Source organism: Mauremys mutica, chromosome 16, assembly GCF_020497125.1.
Source record: "Mauremys mutica isolate MM-2020 ecotype Southern chromosome 16, ASM2049712v1, whole genome shotgun sequence".
Taxonomy (NCBI): Eukaryota; Metazoa; Chordata; order Testudines; family Geoemydidae; genus Mauremys; species Mauremys mutica.
The window spans coordinates 18,409,878-18,427,406 of NC_059087.1; the positions used below are offsets into that span (position 1 = coordinate 18,409,878).

A 17,529-nucleotide genomic window follows, 5' to 3' on the forward strand; every position below is an offset into this window, starting at 1 on the left:
AGCCGAATTCTCCTCTCTCCTTACAGCCCCCTTCTGTTCCTGACTTCCTCTCTTTATAGCACCAACCAGATCCTCTCCAGCTGGGTTTAATCCTTAATTAGGCCTGACCCACCCTCCAGGTGCAACCAGGTGATTAACTGACCTCTCAAGACAACATTAACCCTTTCACCACCTGTATGGAGTAGACTCCATTGCAAAGAGTAACACAGAGGATCCAGAAAAAAAGTTGATGGAAGAGAGTCAGATAAAGATTATGGATGAAATTCTGATTCCATTGAAGGCAATGGCAAAACTCCACAGAGTCCAGGATTTCACCCTACAGGTATATAATGAGACAGAGAAAGTGATGTTTGCATCTCTATGGATATTAAAAAGCAGCGTTTGCCATGCAGCTGCAGTGCAATATGTCCTAACATGCCAGGATCCTCTTTGCATGTAATTGAACCTAATAGAATTTTCCTTGTTCCTCTCATCTGTATCTGGTGACTATCTTCTTCACCATCTTAATTCAGAAAACTGCTTTGGATTGTCCTGGATCTTTAATTCTGTTCTGGACAATTTTCCCCACCCTTGTTATTCCCCCACTTGTTATTGAATAGCCTTATGAGGGCTCTTCTTGTTGGCTACATCTTCACTGCAAGATAGGTGTGTTTGTACAATGAGTTAGCCATCTCCGTGTGAAACCCTAGAGCAGACACGCACAGGTAGTTTTTACCTCAGAGTAGTTAGTCAAGATCAACCCCAGGTAGGGGGGTATAAGGTTGACCTCCACTAGATACATTGAAGTAAAAACTGCCTCTGACATGTTTCCAGTCGGATTTTAAACTAAGGCTACGTCTACACTACAGCACTTACAGTGGCACAGCTTGTGGTGGAGTGGAGATGCTCTAAGCTGACAAGAGAAAGCTCTCCCATCAACATAGCACTGTTCATACTAGCACTTAGGTCAGTATAACTGATGTCGCTCAGAGATGTGGATTATTGACACCCCTGATGTAAGTTATACTGAAGTAACCTGTAGTGTAGACAAGGTCTGAGATAGCTAACCCAATGCAAGAACACATCTCTTTTTGCAGTGCAGACATAGCCTTTGGGTTCCTCTTCTGGAATAAATTCCATTTCTTCCATCACACTTACACCGGCAAATGAGCCATCTCATACCATTCTGCAAGTAGGTTCCAAAGCATTCAGGCAAAACCATTACATTAAATTCCACCTAGACACCAGCTGGCAACCAGTGTACTGTTCTCCAATACATGTTACTTCATAATGCACTCCTACTGTTGGAATTGCTTCCTTGACCATCTTATCTACTTTACCTCCATCTTCTGATAGGTTAATCTTTCAGCATGCAATCTTAATTACTCATATAAGCAGCACACACATTCATTCAAACAGGTACACACACAAAGTAAAAAGCATTTATATACTGTTGTATTTGCTTTTCTAATATTTATTTCTAACATGTAGACAGAGAGAGATTAATTCTAAATTACATATAATCTGAAAATCTACTCCACAAGTATTTCAGAAGACCTGCATTTTAACAAGCACCTGCTGGTTCTATGGTTTGTTACAGACAATGTAAAATACCACTTAGTACTCCTATCTTAGCAATAAATAATAACATAAAAACTCTAACCAAAGATGTTATAAGTACAAAAATAAAAGTAGAACTGAACAAATCAGTCTGAAATTTGTACACACACTTACTGATCACTTGTCTTCCGCCTGTGATATTGTGTACCCATAGTCTAATGGAGATACACCACTGCACAGACTATAACCACTAACATGGCAGACATAGGTATTTTGCAGTGCATTAATAAAATGTTTGGTGTAAAACAAAATAACTCATCTTATAGTAATACAACTGTCCCTCCTTCTCCCACAGAAATTAAAATAATATATCACTGTGTATATGATATTGAACTGTTTGCAAAGAGAATCTTCCAAATCTGAACCAGTGCTGGACCGTGCCACTGAGTTTACAGCTGGGCAGACAAAAACAATAGCTCTGAGAGGTTGGACCTAACCAATTAATCTCTTCACTAGATAGCTCTGGATTCATATTACGTTTTCAGTAAAGTTTTCTTCTAAATTAAACACGTCTTTCTTAAAAACTTGTGTTTTGCCTTTCAATTCCATTGGAACAAAGCTGCATGAAAAATGAAAGTGGAATTCCAGCACTGTCTAGTATGTAATTATTAAAGATTTTTTTTAGAGGTGGAGGTTTTTATATGCAAGGGTAAAAAAGTAATTTTCCTGCAAGCATCCATCAACTGCAATAATAATTTGAGCAGCAATAACCCACAAAAAGGGGTAGGAAATTGAAATAACCTAATTATGAAGAGGTCTTAGTGAGAATAGTCTAATAGTGCATAGATGTATTTACAGCTGAAGAGATGGAGAAGCTTTTCAGATACATCTTGGCATAAAACATAGTCTCCTTGGTGGCCATTCTGGAGTGTCTGTTGTTGAGTGGATTAGTGAATATGCTTTCCAGAGGCTTATGGTCTGATTGTAGAAGGACTTCTGTGTCAGACATTGGTTTGACTACATTGTATACTCTATTACCAACAGGTCTTTTTTCACTTGAGCACAATTTGCACAGTTGTCTAGGTCAGAACTTCAGTACCAATGCCTAAAAAGATGCATCTTTCAGTTGCTCGTAGGCGATCTTATGTTCTCATCCTCATATCATTAAGAAACAGTTTTTTCAGTGGGACTCTTAGTTTTGTCCCATTCGGGATGCAGTAAATCAGGCAGCAGACCATGCCTAGAAAATGTTGTAGCCACTTCTTGTCTTTGTGGAGCTGGTAAGTTAGCTATTGCCTGTATTTTCCTTTCACTCGTACCTTTGGTGGTATGATTATTTGCCCCCATTTACTTTGCTTCCTTCCTAGAACTGCATTTTATTCCGGATTTAGTTCAAAATGTTCTTCCTTTGTACATTTTATACCCTGCCATCCTTTGCAGTCAGATTATTTTCTGTGTTGCACCTGCAATAAAGACATTGCAATAAGCCAATGAAGTGGCTCTCTTCTACCTCACTGAAAGTTTCACTGCTGGAAAATTTCCCTTGCTGCCTAACAGCAAAAAGTGATTATTTAAATCTGTACCTGCATACGAGGTGCAGAAAGAGAACACAGTACTAGCCGATGTTGAGTTTCACTCACCCATACCCACCCTTTTCATTCACTATTGTAAACAACGGCTTTGCCTGCTAGGTGGCACTGGACATCCACTGTGTTGGGAGAGGTGGTGCTGAATGGCTGTCAGGGCACAGGGGCACACCGGCTCCGGAGTCCTCTTTATTTTCTGCAGTGACATGTTCTTTTCTGTGATGGCTTCACTGCTGACCCACAGGGTAGGGATTCAATTTTACACATCACAGCAATGTCCTCCTGCCTTTTTACCAAGAGCAAAAGCCAGCTATCAGCATAGCTTTGAAAGGCTGGAGGTGCTTTAAAGTCCATCCATGGGTGGCGAGTGCCTTTAAACTCACTACAGCCCTGATAACCCTCTGAGGTTTCATCTACCAACTCTTGTTTTGAACCTAAATATTTTGCCTGCAGTGTCTCCATCTTGTATTTAACATTAAGGTCCACAGATGCTTCTCTGCCCAGAAACAGCATCACTGAGACATTTAGGAGGAAGGGCTTGGAGACTAATGTGAGTAGGGGATATAATTACAGCCAGGTTTACTAGCTCTTCAGGTTCTATTTGAATCTATTAATACACTACTAGGATGAAATTTGTTTGTTGTACTTGCATCGGCTCCAGGGTCTTCAACATATTCACCACGATCCACAGGACAAGGTCAGTGTCTTTGTGTCTGTACAGCACCTGGCATAATGGGTCCCGATCCTGATCGGGGCCTCAGAGGGCTGCTGCAGCATATACATATATTAAAAAATAACGGTTATAAGCACCAGTTTCTGATTGGAATGGTTGTCCTCCTCCAGATATCACTGAGTACCAAACATCTCTCAAAACTTACTCAGATGCGCCACACCATAGTCCCCAGGAACAATGTATTTATGCCAGAGTTGTCGTTCTCATTTGGTCTTGGCCTTGACGTTGCTGCTGTCTATGCCTGGGTAGTACTTTTACTTGGCACATGTACCCAATGCTAGACATGCCCACAGTGGGTGTGTTTTGGAGGCACTGTTTGTCTGGATGGCAACATCCATGGCTGTGTGCCTTGTTTGGACACATCTCTCTTGTATGCCTGTAAGTCTTGTTCCGATGGAGGTGTGGTCATAGCCTGTGCCCCACTTGTTCCAGCAGATACTCAGATATCCAGAGTTTTAATGGAAGATCCTGGTCTGGCTTTCTCATTAGCCCCTCTTTAGCCATATAACTCTTACGTATCTATTAAGCTGAACACAGATTTGTGTCCTATCGTAGCATTTTCCACTGTGCCAGCCTCCTAATTTATAGATGTTTGTCTCAGCTCCATTAGATATTTGTCCATGTCTCCATTTCCTTAGAGTGGGTGTGTCCAGAACGGATGGTCCCCAAACCTATGGAGGTTTTGGATGAAAGCAATTTCTAAACTTGGCTAAAATAGCCTCCAGATTTGTCTCTCTTCCCTGCTTAGTTCACATGCCACAAGGATTGGGTATTATCCTACAACTCCTCCAGCACAGCATGGAGTGAGATAACTCCCTGCACCTCTCTAGCTTTTTCTTTTTAGTGGCTGAAGTCATTTCACACTCCCCACAACAGGCATTCTTTCCCACCCATGGCCACCTTGCCAAAGGGGCCTGTTGGCCGTCACCCCTATCCTCCTCCCAGGATTTCATACTTCCCCCTTGACTGGACTGAGAAGAGAAGACGAGCATGTTGTGAGGTTCTGTATCTATTGGGTTATCCGGGAGAGGGGGCGGGCGGAAGCCCGCCCCATGCTAACGGATCCCCCCCCCAGCCTAAGAAGGCCACTAGCTTTAAAATGCAGCTGGAAACCACTCCCGTCACCATTTCCCTGTGAGCATTAGTGAAGCAAGAGTCTTGAACTGATCTCTATCTAATTCTCTGTGTCTTGTCTTCACAGTCAGTTCTGCTGTTCTCTCCACTGCTAAGGTTTTCTGCTCTTTACTGTGTGAATGGTGAGAGTACTGCAAGTCCAGACCCTTCTGACACTCTGTTGTGAACTGTCTTATCTTTATTTGTCTATTCAGGCCTCTATGGTGGGACTGAGAGACCTCTGTGGCAAAAACTTTGAACCCCAGGTGAACAACGATGAAAGGAAATTTATTATCAGACAAGGCTAATGTAGGCTGTGGGGCTATGCTGGAGCTTAACTGCCTGGATCTGCACAAGAAGCCCCTGAAATACTTGATATTGCTAGGGCTACCATCAAATTCTCAGAGACATTACAAATTACAAGATCAACTTAATTAACCTAATCGCCCTGCCCAATGTAAAAGGGACTTGGGTCCTGGGCGATATTGAGGACTTTGCTTCTTAGAGGCAAAACCCCCTTGGCACAATAATTTCCTCCTTTATTAATAAATATATAACATATCATATAAAAAGAAAACATGATCTCACACTTGCAAATATTCCAATTATTTCTATGTGGGAGCAAAAGACTCATATCTAATTGCCATAGTATGTGGTCATATATGTTGCTTCATTATTAGAGGTTAATTAGCTAAGTTCTGTATAGCATCTTGAAAATGTGACACATTTGAAAATGTAATAGTAAATATTATTCCTATTCAGCATTACATGCATGTTGCTGGCCATGCTCATCAACGTGGAAAAGTTGAAGCTTATCTATTGGTTCATGTTTTTTAAATTAAAGCCTTAATCCTAAAATAAATTATGCACATGCTCAATTTAAGCACTTAGTCCCCTTTTGTTCAAGGGACTTACTCTTGTGCTTAAAATTAAACAGGTGTAAGTGCTTGCAGGACTGAGGATGTAAATCCCAAACAACTTCCCCCTCCAATATAGTTCCAATAAATCAAATAAATCTTAAATTCCTATTGACTCCCTGGGGCAAGGGCTATGTCTCTATTTGTGTCTTGTATGATACAGAACACACTGGCGGTGCTTAACTAATAATGGTAATAATAAACTAATAACATACAGATTGCATTGTAAATTTTTCTGGTTTTGCATACAGCATGAAACTAATTTTTTAAAAAGAAAATCTCAACACATGTACAGGTTATATTCCCTGTCATTCTTTTACAGACACAGTCTAGATCTCAGTAGGAGAGGAAAAATAGTCTTCACAAATGCCTTTTTAATTACTGAAAATCGGAGCGTGGGTAGCACTATTTAGATTGCCATAACCGAGTGATAGGATTGCGGGGTTGAATTCGGAGGTGTGGGTGGTAGGGGAAGGGGGTGGGGGAAGCCTGCGTCCTTTAATGGGAATTACAAAGCTCTCTGTCCCTCTCTCCCAGCTCCGCTGCTGCAACATTTATTGCAAAAGCAGGAAATTGCTTATTACTAAACTAGCTGGCAAGAGGGCAGGAGCTGATGTGTTATTGGCGCAGCACTTGCTTAGCTGTTGCCTTTTTCTCTCTCTCTTTCTCTTCCTTTTTGTTCTTCCCCTTCTCCCTCTCTCTTCCCCCCTCTCCTCCTTTTCTTTTCTCCCCCCCCTTTTTTTTTCATTTTGGCTTCTATTCAAATGTGGGTCAGGGGTGAGCAGCTCCCAACGTCACAAGCTTGCAAGATGGCGCTGGGAGGAAGGCTGTGAGATGAGGAACAGGCTGGTATAGCCCGAGAGCCGAAGGGGACGGGGGAGCAAAGCTGCTGCTACCGATGCAATAACAAGACAAAAAGGTAACGAGACATAGTCGCCGCGGAGGGTCCGGGGCTCGCGGGTCTCCCCGTCCGGGGGCTGGACGCGGCAGGCTCCAGCCCAGCTGCTGCTGCTGCTGCCCGGGGCTCTCCGCCCAGCCCTGCTGCCCCCTGCTCTTGATGTGCCCGCTGCACGGGTGAAAGGGGGGCCCACGCACAGGGAGTGGGGGGTGCCCCCTGCCTCGCAGTGCCCGAGCCCGGCAGCCGCGGCGCTCTCCCCCCATGCGCTGCCCCCGCTGCAGGGACGGGGGTGAATGTGGATGGGTCTCTGGATGGTCAATCGTTGCTATTCGGTCGCAGCGGCTGGAAACTTTTTGCACCCACCCACCCCGCCCCCCGGGTGCGCTGCCCCTTTCGCTCGATGCCTGGCGCTCGGGGGGAGGGGGCCCTGGGAAGCTTGCGGCAGCTGCTGCCTGGAGGAGCCCGGGGGGGACCAGCAGCCCCTGGAGTCGCTGGCTGCACTAACCCCCTCCCCGCCCCCTGCTTGGAGATAGCGATTGAGCCATTCTCCGGGGGGGGAGCCGTGCGTTGGGGCGGGAGGTGTGTTTTGCCTTTGCCTGTATTGTGCTGGGGGGTGTCCCGGGAATACCCCCTCCCCACGGTCCACCTATTTCCACCCCCCGCTCCCGGGGCAGCGCTAAGGAGGGAGATCGAGACGCGGGTGGCAATCGCCGGCCACGGTGGTTCTTCCCCGCCGCTCCCTGGAGCCCAGGGGCCAGGTTCCCTGCCCCCGAGGCTGACCCCTTCCCCCAAACGGGCACCCCACCGCTCAGTGGGATCGCATTGAACTTTCGCCCCATCCCCTCCTCCCCACCGCCCTGAGATCAAGGAGGGACGGAGCCGCCGCTGCTGTGTGTGTGTGTCTGTGTAGGGGGGTGTCTCTGGCTTTTGTTACCGACTGCACCGTCTCCAATGCAATGGACGGAGCAGAGGATACTACGCAGCCCCACTGTTTGGGGCTCGCTAGGACCCGGCTTCCCGGTGCATGCGCCCTCCCCCCCCCCCATCCATTTAGTCCCCGAGCTACCTGGGGGGAAGATTTAAAGCCTGGCCAAGCTGCTGTTAAATCAGACCGGAGCGTAACATTTTATATTCCACGGAGTGGGGCTGCTGCCCCCCTTCAGCTGTATCTCTCTCCCCCCCCCCGTTACAAAGCAAGACCCGGTGGGATCCCCATGGCTAAGCCGTGAACTCTTCTTTTTCTCAATGGGGGCTCCGAGGCTTACGTGGGCTCCCTCTTCCCAGCTCAATAAGAATTGTAAAAAGTGAGTAAATCTGTTCCCCCAGCCGACTGCTGAATGAAAACCTCTCGCGCCTGGGAAATGACCACGCTCGGCAGCTGCTGCGGGGCGATCGCTAGGAGTAAGGCGCCCATTATGTTCGCTGCAGTTCGGGGCGGGTTGCAAACACCCAGGCTGAGTTGCTAGTGACCGGTGCTACAGGGGAGAAGTCAATAATTTACTTCTGTTTGAACTTGTCCCACGTAGAAGTGGGCATCTTGGTGCGGGGCGGAGGGTTTTCCAGCATGTCTGTTTATCCCTTTATCAGTGCTGCCAGCTGGGCGCTCTTATTTGGTCATTTTACAGCAGCGCTGGATACAGTGCATAGAGTGTAGCTAGTCGTTCGTCACTAATGCAAGCAGAGAGCCTTTTATTTAGGCGCAGCTTCCAGTCTTTTGTGTAAATTATAATATACTCTGGGATTTGATAACTTCTGCAAACTTTGCTAGGAAAACTTGCAATTTAGAAACACAACAAAACAGCTACCTCTTGTTACTGAGGGAGCTGTAACTTTGCATTCAGTGCCTGTGAGTGTAAGGGTGTATAGCTCTACATAAAATGAATGAATTATATATGAAACCAAGTATGTACCAGAGGGCTACTCAAATCCCACTGGATACTTCTTAATTATGGAATATATTCATGCAAGAAGCCAAAAAAAATAAGAACATAATTTATTACAAAACTACTGTTATCTTTTGATTGAAGGAAGCTTAAAATACTGCAAAATGCTGTTTGAATTTGAATAATCTGGTTGAATTTATACACCGACTAAGGAAGAAAACAATATGCTACTCCTAACAATCGTTTTCACTGGAAAAACATCCTGAACTTTGAACAAATATTTAATTTTCATGTTTAATAAATGCACTGTACATATAAATAGCACAGTCAGAATTTTGTGTGACTTAAAGCTATTGCTTATGCTGCAGCAGTTCTGGAGAGAGAACCATAAATGGCTCCTTAGGATCATATCACAGTAGCTCTGCATGGAGAAAATGACATATGAAAGGAAAATTGACTTATTTCCACAACTGCAAGTGGCCTCTTTTTTTTTTTTGGTGCCTTTTCATTAGCAATCTAATCCTAAAAGCATTAGGAGCAATTATTTGTGGTGGTGCCTGACATTCTAGGTCTAATTATTTAAATCAGTTTAACTCTTGATGGTTGACCCATTAGGTCAAATCTGGCTGCCCTTTGTTGTTTCTTTTCTTTCTAATAAATATAACAACTCCCATCCCCCCTCAAACTTGCCACCTGCCACTGGCATATCATTTTAGTTATAGGGGAGGTCAGCAGTAAGAATAAACTGCTGCTTACATTTACTTTCCATTCAAACGTGGGGAAAAGACACAGATCAAGCAATATATTTTAGAGCCCAGAGAACAAGGCAATTGTGATCGAAGTGTGGTGGAGTAGAAAAGGGAGTAAGCGGTGAGTGTGAACCTGTAGCACGTGTTCTTAGTTTCACTCTCTATTCTGAGTGAAATGAAGAAAAAATACAAAAGCATCTCTCCTCACATTTTAAAAAACAACTCTCTTGCCAAAGATCCGGGAGAGATTTACATCTTTAATGCAATAACTCATGTTAGTATCCACATACGTTGCTGTGCAAAATGACTTATAGACGTGTAGATAGTAATAAATATCGTAAGATGCTTGAAGCACTTTTTATCACGTGGTGTGTTGTAGTGGCAGTACTGAATTGTTTGGCAGAGGCCAATGTGAAAGGATAAAGGGGGTTAGCAGGCATCAGTCCTGGAGGTTGCATGGCTCAATTTACTTTGATTAGCATCATGGTCCCTTTTCTTTAAAATTGCTAGTCCGTTTTGGTGTGGAATGGATTGAAAATCCCCCCCAACAGCCCCTGCAATCCAAAAATACTGATCAGATTTGAATATCCAAATTTTGACTAGAGGATGTTGCTGAGTTCTTAGATTCCAGCATTTTTAAAGCTTGTAGTGATAAACCTAAAGTGCATATTACACCCACACTCCTGGCTAATAGGTATAGAGAAATATGATAAAAAATATGGAAAAATCATGGAGCAGGTCCTCAAGGAATCAATTCTGAAGCACTTAAAGACAAGGAAAGTGATCAGGAACAGTCAGCATAGATTCACCAAGGGCAAGTCATGCTTGACTAAACTGATTGCCTTCTGTGATGAGATAACTGGCTCTGTAGATGAGGGGGAAGCTGTGGACATGTTATTCCTTGACTTTAGCAAAGCTTTTGATACGGTCTCCCACAGTATTCTTGCCAACAAGTTAAAGGAGTATGGGCTGGATGAATGGACTATAAAGTGGATAGAAAGATGGCTAGATTGTCAGGCTCAATGGATAGTGATCAATGGCTCCATGTCTAGTTGGCAGCCGGTATCAAGCGGAGTGCCCTAAAGATCGGTCCTGGGGCTGGTTTTGTTCAATATCTTCATTAATGATCTGGAGGATGGCGTGGACTGCACCCTCAGCAAGTTTGCAGATGACACTAAACTGGGAGGAGTGGTAGATATACTGGAGGGTAGGGATAGGATACACAGGGACCTAGACAAATTAGAGGACTGGGCCAAAAGAAACCTTATGAGGTTCAACAAGGACAAGTGCAGAGTCCTGCGCTTAGGATGGAAGAATCCCATGCACTGTTACAGACTAGGGACCGAATGGCTAGGAAGCAGTTCTGCAGAACAGGACCTAGGGGTTACAGTGGACGAGAAGCTGAATATGAGTAAAGTGTGCCCTTGTTGCCAAGAAGGCTAATGGCATTTTGGGCTGTAAGTAGGGGCATTTGTCGTCAGATCGAGGAAAGTGATCATTCCCCTCTATTCAACATTGGTGAGGCCTCATCTGGAGTACTGTGTCCAGTTTTGGGCCCCACACTACAAGAAGGATGGGAGGAAAATTGGAGAGAGTCCAGCGGAGGGCAACAAAAATGATTAGGGGGCTGGAGCACATGATTTATGAGGCAAGGCTGAGGGAACTGGGATTGTTTAGTCTGCAGAAGAGAAGAATGACGGGGGATTTGATAGCTGCTTTCAACTACCTGAAAGGGGGTTCCAAAGAGGATGGATCTAGACTGTTCTCGGTGGTACCAAATGAGAGAACAAGGAGTAATGGTCTCAAGTTGCAGTGGGGGAGATTTAGGTTGGATATTAGGAAGAACTTATTCACTAGGAGGGTGGTGAAGCACTGGAATGGGTTACCTAGGGAGGTGGTGGAATCTCCTTCCTTAGAGGTTTTTAAGGTCAGGCTTGACAAAGCCCTGGCTGGGATGATTTAGTTAGGGATTGGCCCATCTTTGAGCAGGGGGTTGGACTAGATGACCTCCCAAGGTCCCTTCCAACCCTGATATTCTATAATTCTACAATAATGCTTTTTAGTGGATGCATAGTTGCTTTAGAATCAGAATTCCTATTTGCATTGATTATGGTGTTTTGCACTGCCATAGAGTTTGATGGCTGTATCATAGCTTGATAAATAGCAGGTCTTGGTATTGCTAGAAAGATGGTTTTCAGTTTCCCCATCTTAGGACACCAAACTTTTGGTCCACTAGTGAAATCGGACTTACCAATTCATTGTACCCTAAAGCTGCTGCTGCATCTTGTGATTTAATGGCAGTCAACAATACTTGCCACAAAGTGATTCACTGGGTTTCAACACAGCAGCAGATACAGTCTCGGAGTGGGAGAAAATGGAATTGCATTTGCGATGCAGCCATTACATAGGCTGTTCTGTGACAGGCAAAGCTCAGGGAGAAGGGGGACCATTTCAGCATCAGTGGACATGCCTACCCTGCTGGGCTTGGAGAAAAATTAACAGGGCTCAGCTGTGGAATTGCTTACAACACTAGTCCCGACCCAACCACAAGCAGAAGAATATTTAAAATAAATAAATAAAAAGCCTTCCATGTTGGGTTGGCTGTGATTGAAAATGACTGACTGTATCACTGAGGCTGCTTAAGTGAGTTTACACTACATTCTCCATGGCAGGGATAGTGCATTGCAGTGGAGATTTGTCTCCTGTGTGCAGCTTCGGTGCTAAAGCAACTATTTTAAGCTGCCGCAATGGTACATGTAATTATTTTTTCTTCTGCCTGGAGTAGTTCAAAATCTGCCTCAAAATATTCTTTCAAGTTGCATTTTCCTGTTAAATTGGCCCATCAAACTTCCACCAGAATGCCAATTTGAAGACCAGAACATTTTCCCTGAAGAATGTGTGCATTAGAAGCTAGCTGTCAAAATTCGTAAAAGTTAGTCACTTTTTCTTTTATTTGCAATTTTGTGGAAGGAAAATTCACCCTCCATTGCTGGTTGTTGGCAAAACAAGAAAGAAACAGAATAATGAGGTCATCATGAATGTGAAACTGATATAAAAGTGATTGTTACAATAGCTGTAGGAGAGAGACTACAACACTGCAATAATTGTACCTGCTTTAAGTGACAGGTGGGAGAAAACTTCGCTCCTTGTCATTGGTGTTTGGATGAAGGCCCAGTGTTGGCCACAAACTGCAATCCAGGATTAATCCCCAGTGTTTTCTTTCTATATATCAGATTTCCTATTTTGTTTAATGAGCACAGCCTACTATGCACTTGAAGTCAGCTGTTCTGGAGTGCAAGCAACAGGGTTTTGCATTATTGAAATGACAACCCTCGTGCCTTCCTAGAGCCTGTATTGTTTAAGGATGAAGGGGTGGAGAGTGATCCTGGTAATTGCTGATCCCCAAACAAGGGCTTTACTTGCAGATCTGAGTTATTGAAGAGGTTTGGAAAGCAGTGGGGAATCTGACTTACCTAAGCCTCCATCTCTTACATTTCAGGTTGCCTGATGTGCATGTTGCAGGACTTGAAGGGACAAGGCTGCACTTACATAGTAACTAAAATTGTAACCTGAGAGCCAAAGGCCCTGTCTCTGCTAGTGAACAGACTGGTTGTAGAAAATGGTAGTCAGAAATGGGGCCGCTTCAGCCAATGCTGAAAGGGTTTCTGTTGCTAGCATAGATGGAACAAACTGTTCATCTCCATCATGCTTTCTGTTACAGAGTTGAGCCTGGTAGAACATCAACAGTCAGCATGATGGAGATACTGATGCATTCTGTCTCACTACTCTGGCAATTCAGCTGGCGTTGAAAACTGTTTACAGAAAAGCAGGAAGTCCACTTCTGAAAACCATTGTCATCAGTGGATCATTTTCCTAATACCACTGGACCCAAAACTGGGATGCATCATTATTTGCTTTCTCCTTCCTTTACAGAAAGCTTTGAGATATATTGATAGTGCTGTCCAAGAGCGAGGTATGACTCTACCCATTAGCTAAAGCAGGTGTCGACTGGTAGGGCTAAGTTTTAAAAACTTTTCATTGTTGCCGTAACTCATCCTCTGGCTGAGAGAGGTAGAAAGCATTGCACTTTAGTAGGCTGGCCTGAGGCATTATCTGTCCTTCAGTCTCTTGGGTAAAGGGAGAAGGGGTAACTTTCAATAATACATGAACTTATCAAACCAAAGCAGCTCTTCTTATATTCCAAGGCCAGAAGGGACCATTGTGGTCATCTTGTCTGACCTTGTGTAGAACACAGGCCATAGAACTTCCCCAAAATAATTCCTAGAGCAGATGTTTTTCTAAAACATCCAATCTTGATTTAAAAGTTGTCCATGGCGGATTCTCCACCACGAACCTTGGTAAATTGTTCCAATGGTTAATTATCCTCATTGGTTTAAAATAAAAAAAAAGTGTCTTATTTACAGTCTGAATTAGTCTAGCTTCAGCTTCCAGCATTGGATCGTGTTACACCTTCCTCTGCTAGATTGAAGAGCCCATTATTAAATATTTGTTCCCTATGTACATACAGTACTTGTAGACTGTAATCAAGTCACCTATTAACTCCCTCTTTGTTTAGCTAAGTAGACTCAAGGAGCTCAATCTGTCACTATAAGGCATGTTTTCTAATACTTTAATCATCCTCATAGCTCTTCCTGGGACCCTCTCCAATTTATCAACATCCTCCTTGAATTTTGGACACCAGAACTGGACACAGTATTCCACCAGTGGTTGCACCAGTGCCAAATACAAAGGTGAAAACCTCTCTGCTCCTACTCGAGGTTCTCCTAGTTACGTATCCATGAATTTCATTAGCCCTTTTGGTCACAGCATTGCACTGGGAACTCATGTTCAGCTGATTCTCCACCATGTCCCTCCACATCTTATTCTGAGTGACTGCTTCCCTGGAGAGAGTTTCCCATCTTGTAAGTATGGCCTATGTTCTTTGTTACATACTTGCATAGATACATACTTTTTACATGGTAGCCATATTAAAATACATAGTTTGGTTGCACCCAGTTTACCAAGCGAACCAGATCGTTCTGTCAGTGACTTGTCCTCTTCATTATTTACCACTCCCCTAATTTTTATAATATCTTTAAACTTTATCAGTGATGATTTTATTTTCTTCCAGGTCACTCATAAAAATGTTACACAGCTGAGGGCCGAGTACGGCTCACTGGGGAAGTCTCCAGAAGCACCTCAATGGTGATTCCCTGTTTAGTTATTTTAATCTATTTAACATGTGCCATGTTAATTTTATATCTTTCTAGTTTTTAATCAAAATATTGTGCTATACCAAATGTGTTACAGAAGTCTAAGTATATTACATCAACACTATTCCCCTTATCAACCAAACTTGTAACCTCATTTAAAAAAAAATAAATCAATTTAATTTGATGGGCTCAGTTTTCCACAAACCCATGTGGCATTAACAATATTATCACCCCTTTAATTCTTAATTAATCTAACTTTCCTCCAGTCTTTTGAAATTCCCCAGTATTCTACAACTTACTGAAAATCAAACATTAACAGTCCAGCAAGCTTCTCAGCTAGCTCTTTTAAAATTCTTAGATGTAAATTATCTGAATCTGCTGATTTAAAGATGTCTAACTTTAATAGCTGCTGTTTGCAGCTGTGTGGATCCCAGGATGAGAGAGACATGGTCGGGGAGGTAATATCTTTTTTATTGGACCAATTTCTGTTGGTGAAAGAGAGGGTTCTGTACCCGTAGTGGCTGCTGTTTAATGTCCTCCTGAGATACTAGTGGAATGGAAAGAGTGTTGTCCGATGATATGACTACATTCTCTGGTTTTGTTTTTGTTTTTTTTTCCCCTGAATGCAGAACAGAAATACTTATTGAACACTTCTGCCTTTTCTGCATTATTACTGATAATTCTATCATTTCCACCAGTGGACAATACCATTGTTTGGATTCTTTTTGTTTCTAACATACTTTAAAAAAACCTCCTTATTGTCCTTAACTCTGTTGGCCATAGACTTCTCCTTGTTTCCTTTTGCTTTTATGACTCTCAGTTGTAAAAGTGATGCATGATATGGTGGCCATTGGAAATGCTGTATCACAGAAGTGAATTTACTGTGCTGCTTGACATTTTGCAGGCCCATCTCACCCCTAGGTTGCCTTCACCTGCTTAGGTATGCAGAAAATTCTCACTCATGAAATGTATGTTTGTAGCTTTTTAAATAAAAGCAGCATTCATTGTGCATGGATCCAGTCTTCATTATGCCACAAGAAGATGCTGTCTTACAAGACTAAAATCATCATGCTTCTTATAGTCTTTCCATGTGCTGTCAATATGCCACTGGTCTGTCTCTGAGATTTGTGTGACCCTGTGAAACCTTTCCTTTTGTACAATAAAGAGTTCAAAGCAGCGTTTGTGGGGAATTTTTTGAATTAAACTCTGGAAAAAAAACCAACCTGTTGTTCGTTTTCAGAGGAGATGGAAAGCTCTTGATACTGTTTGATATTGCTGACCCGACACAACCTAGTTTTCAAAGAAAAATCTGTAAGTGCTTTGGGGCAGGGACCATGGCTATCAATGTTTGTATGACGCAGAGAATGTATCCATTAACTTCCCCACCATACACATTTTCAGAGCTCTGCTCGTACATTTCAATCCTGACCTGTGAGTGATGTCCTGAAAAGGTTTCCTTTGGTTGGAGACTGTCAGTTGTGTTGTAGCTTTGTGAGGTTCATAGACTGATGTCTGCTAGGACTAGTTTGAAAGTAATTTCACTTGTGACCTGAAATCCAGTTACGCCCAAGTTTCCCAAAGCTGAAGCTTCTCCTTAAAACTCCTGAGTTGGTTTAATAAATGGTCTGACATTGTTCATTTAAAAAGGGGGGACCTTGTTCTGCCCTGAGTTGGTGCATTCATATGCACCAGTGGGTTGTATGTCAACTTTTCTGGGTGGTCTTGATTGAGACTTGGGAGATCTGGGTTTGATTTGTAGCCCTGCCACAGACTCCCTGTGTGACCGAGGGCAAGTCACTTAATTTCTCTCTGCCTTAGTTCCCATCTGTAAAATGGAGATGATGTCCTTTTGTCTATTTAGCTCTCAGGTCTCTGGAGGAGGGACTGTATTTTACTATATCTTTTCACAATGGGACCCTGACCTCAGTTGGGGGCCTTTAGGAGCCACCATAATACAAATAATAATCTTAAAAAAACCTCTAACCTATTGATGCATCCTAAAGGGCTAAGTCAATTATGTTAAGCAAAACACTCTGTGGGTGAAGAACTTGATATCCAGGCCTCTTGCATGTTGTGCTTGTTAGGCTCTGTTGTATGGTTATTAAATCAGTGTTGCAAAATATCATGAAAATTTACCATCCTGAGTATCAGATCTACTTGCTTAACCTTACCACAGTGATGAAAATATGAATGAGATTTTGTTCCCCTGTGGCGAATAGCTCTTTGGAAAGACTTTCTTGCACCACCTACTTCTTCCTGGAAATGTCCCCGAATAATTTGAAAGCAATCATCTGTCCCCCTTTAACCTCTGCTAGGAGTGGTTTCTTGTCTTGTTTTTGTTTTCCCCTCTTGGGTTACGTGGTCCAGTGCCAGTGTACTGCGTGACTCAACAGCCTTAGAGATTCTTGGAAAAGCACTTCCGTTTGCTCTAGGTCAAAATTGTATTGGCAGCAAAACTGACTCTGCTGTTTACAAGTTGGCAACATTCTTAAGCGAACTCCAAGAAGAGCAGATTAATGCGTGTTGCGCTCTGCATCCATCCAAGTTGCGGAGGTGTTTGAAAATGCTGGCCTGTTGTAATGGGTGGGACTCATTGAAAAGGAAAGAGCATGGTCTAATGCAGAATTTCCGAAACTGTGGTCTGTGGACTACTTGATAGTGGTTTGTAGACAGCTGCCTTGTCACTTGGTGCTGGCACTTGTAATTTCCAGTTATTAAATGTCAGCAGTTGCTGTAGTGCTGTTTGTTACTCAGTCACCAGTTAAGAGGCAAGGTGGTCTGTGCTTGGAAGGCTACAAGGAGATCTCATTGTTAACTTGGAAAGAGTCTGAGAATCCCTGGTTTAGTGGCTAAAACAAAGGCATGGGTGTAGTGATTCCTTTGCCACTGACTGGCTGT

The 17,529-nt window shown here is 43.3% G+C and overlaps 1 protein-coding gene across 1 annotated transcript in view; it reads left to right on the forward strand.

Annotated features, from left to right (window-relative positions):
* Positions 1–6,615: 6,615 nt before the first annotated feature.
* Positions 6,616–17,529, forward strand: part of HIC2 (HIC ZBTB transcriptional repressor 2) — a 95,467-nt gene continuing 84,553 nt past the window's right edge. Inside the window, exon 1 of the mRNA XM_044989999.1 lies at positions 6,616–6,807. The gene's annotated coding sequence lies outside the window, so the exon portion shown is untranslated. The remainder of the gene's footprint in view (positions 6,808–17,529) is intronic.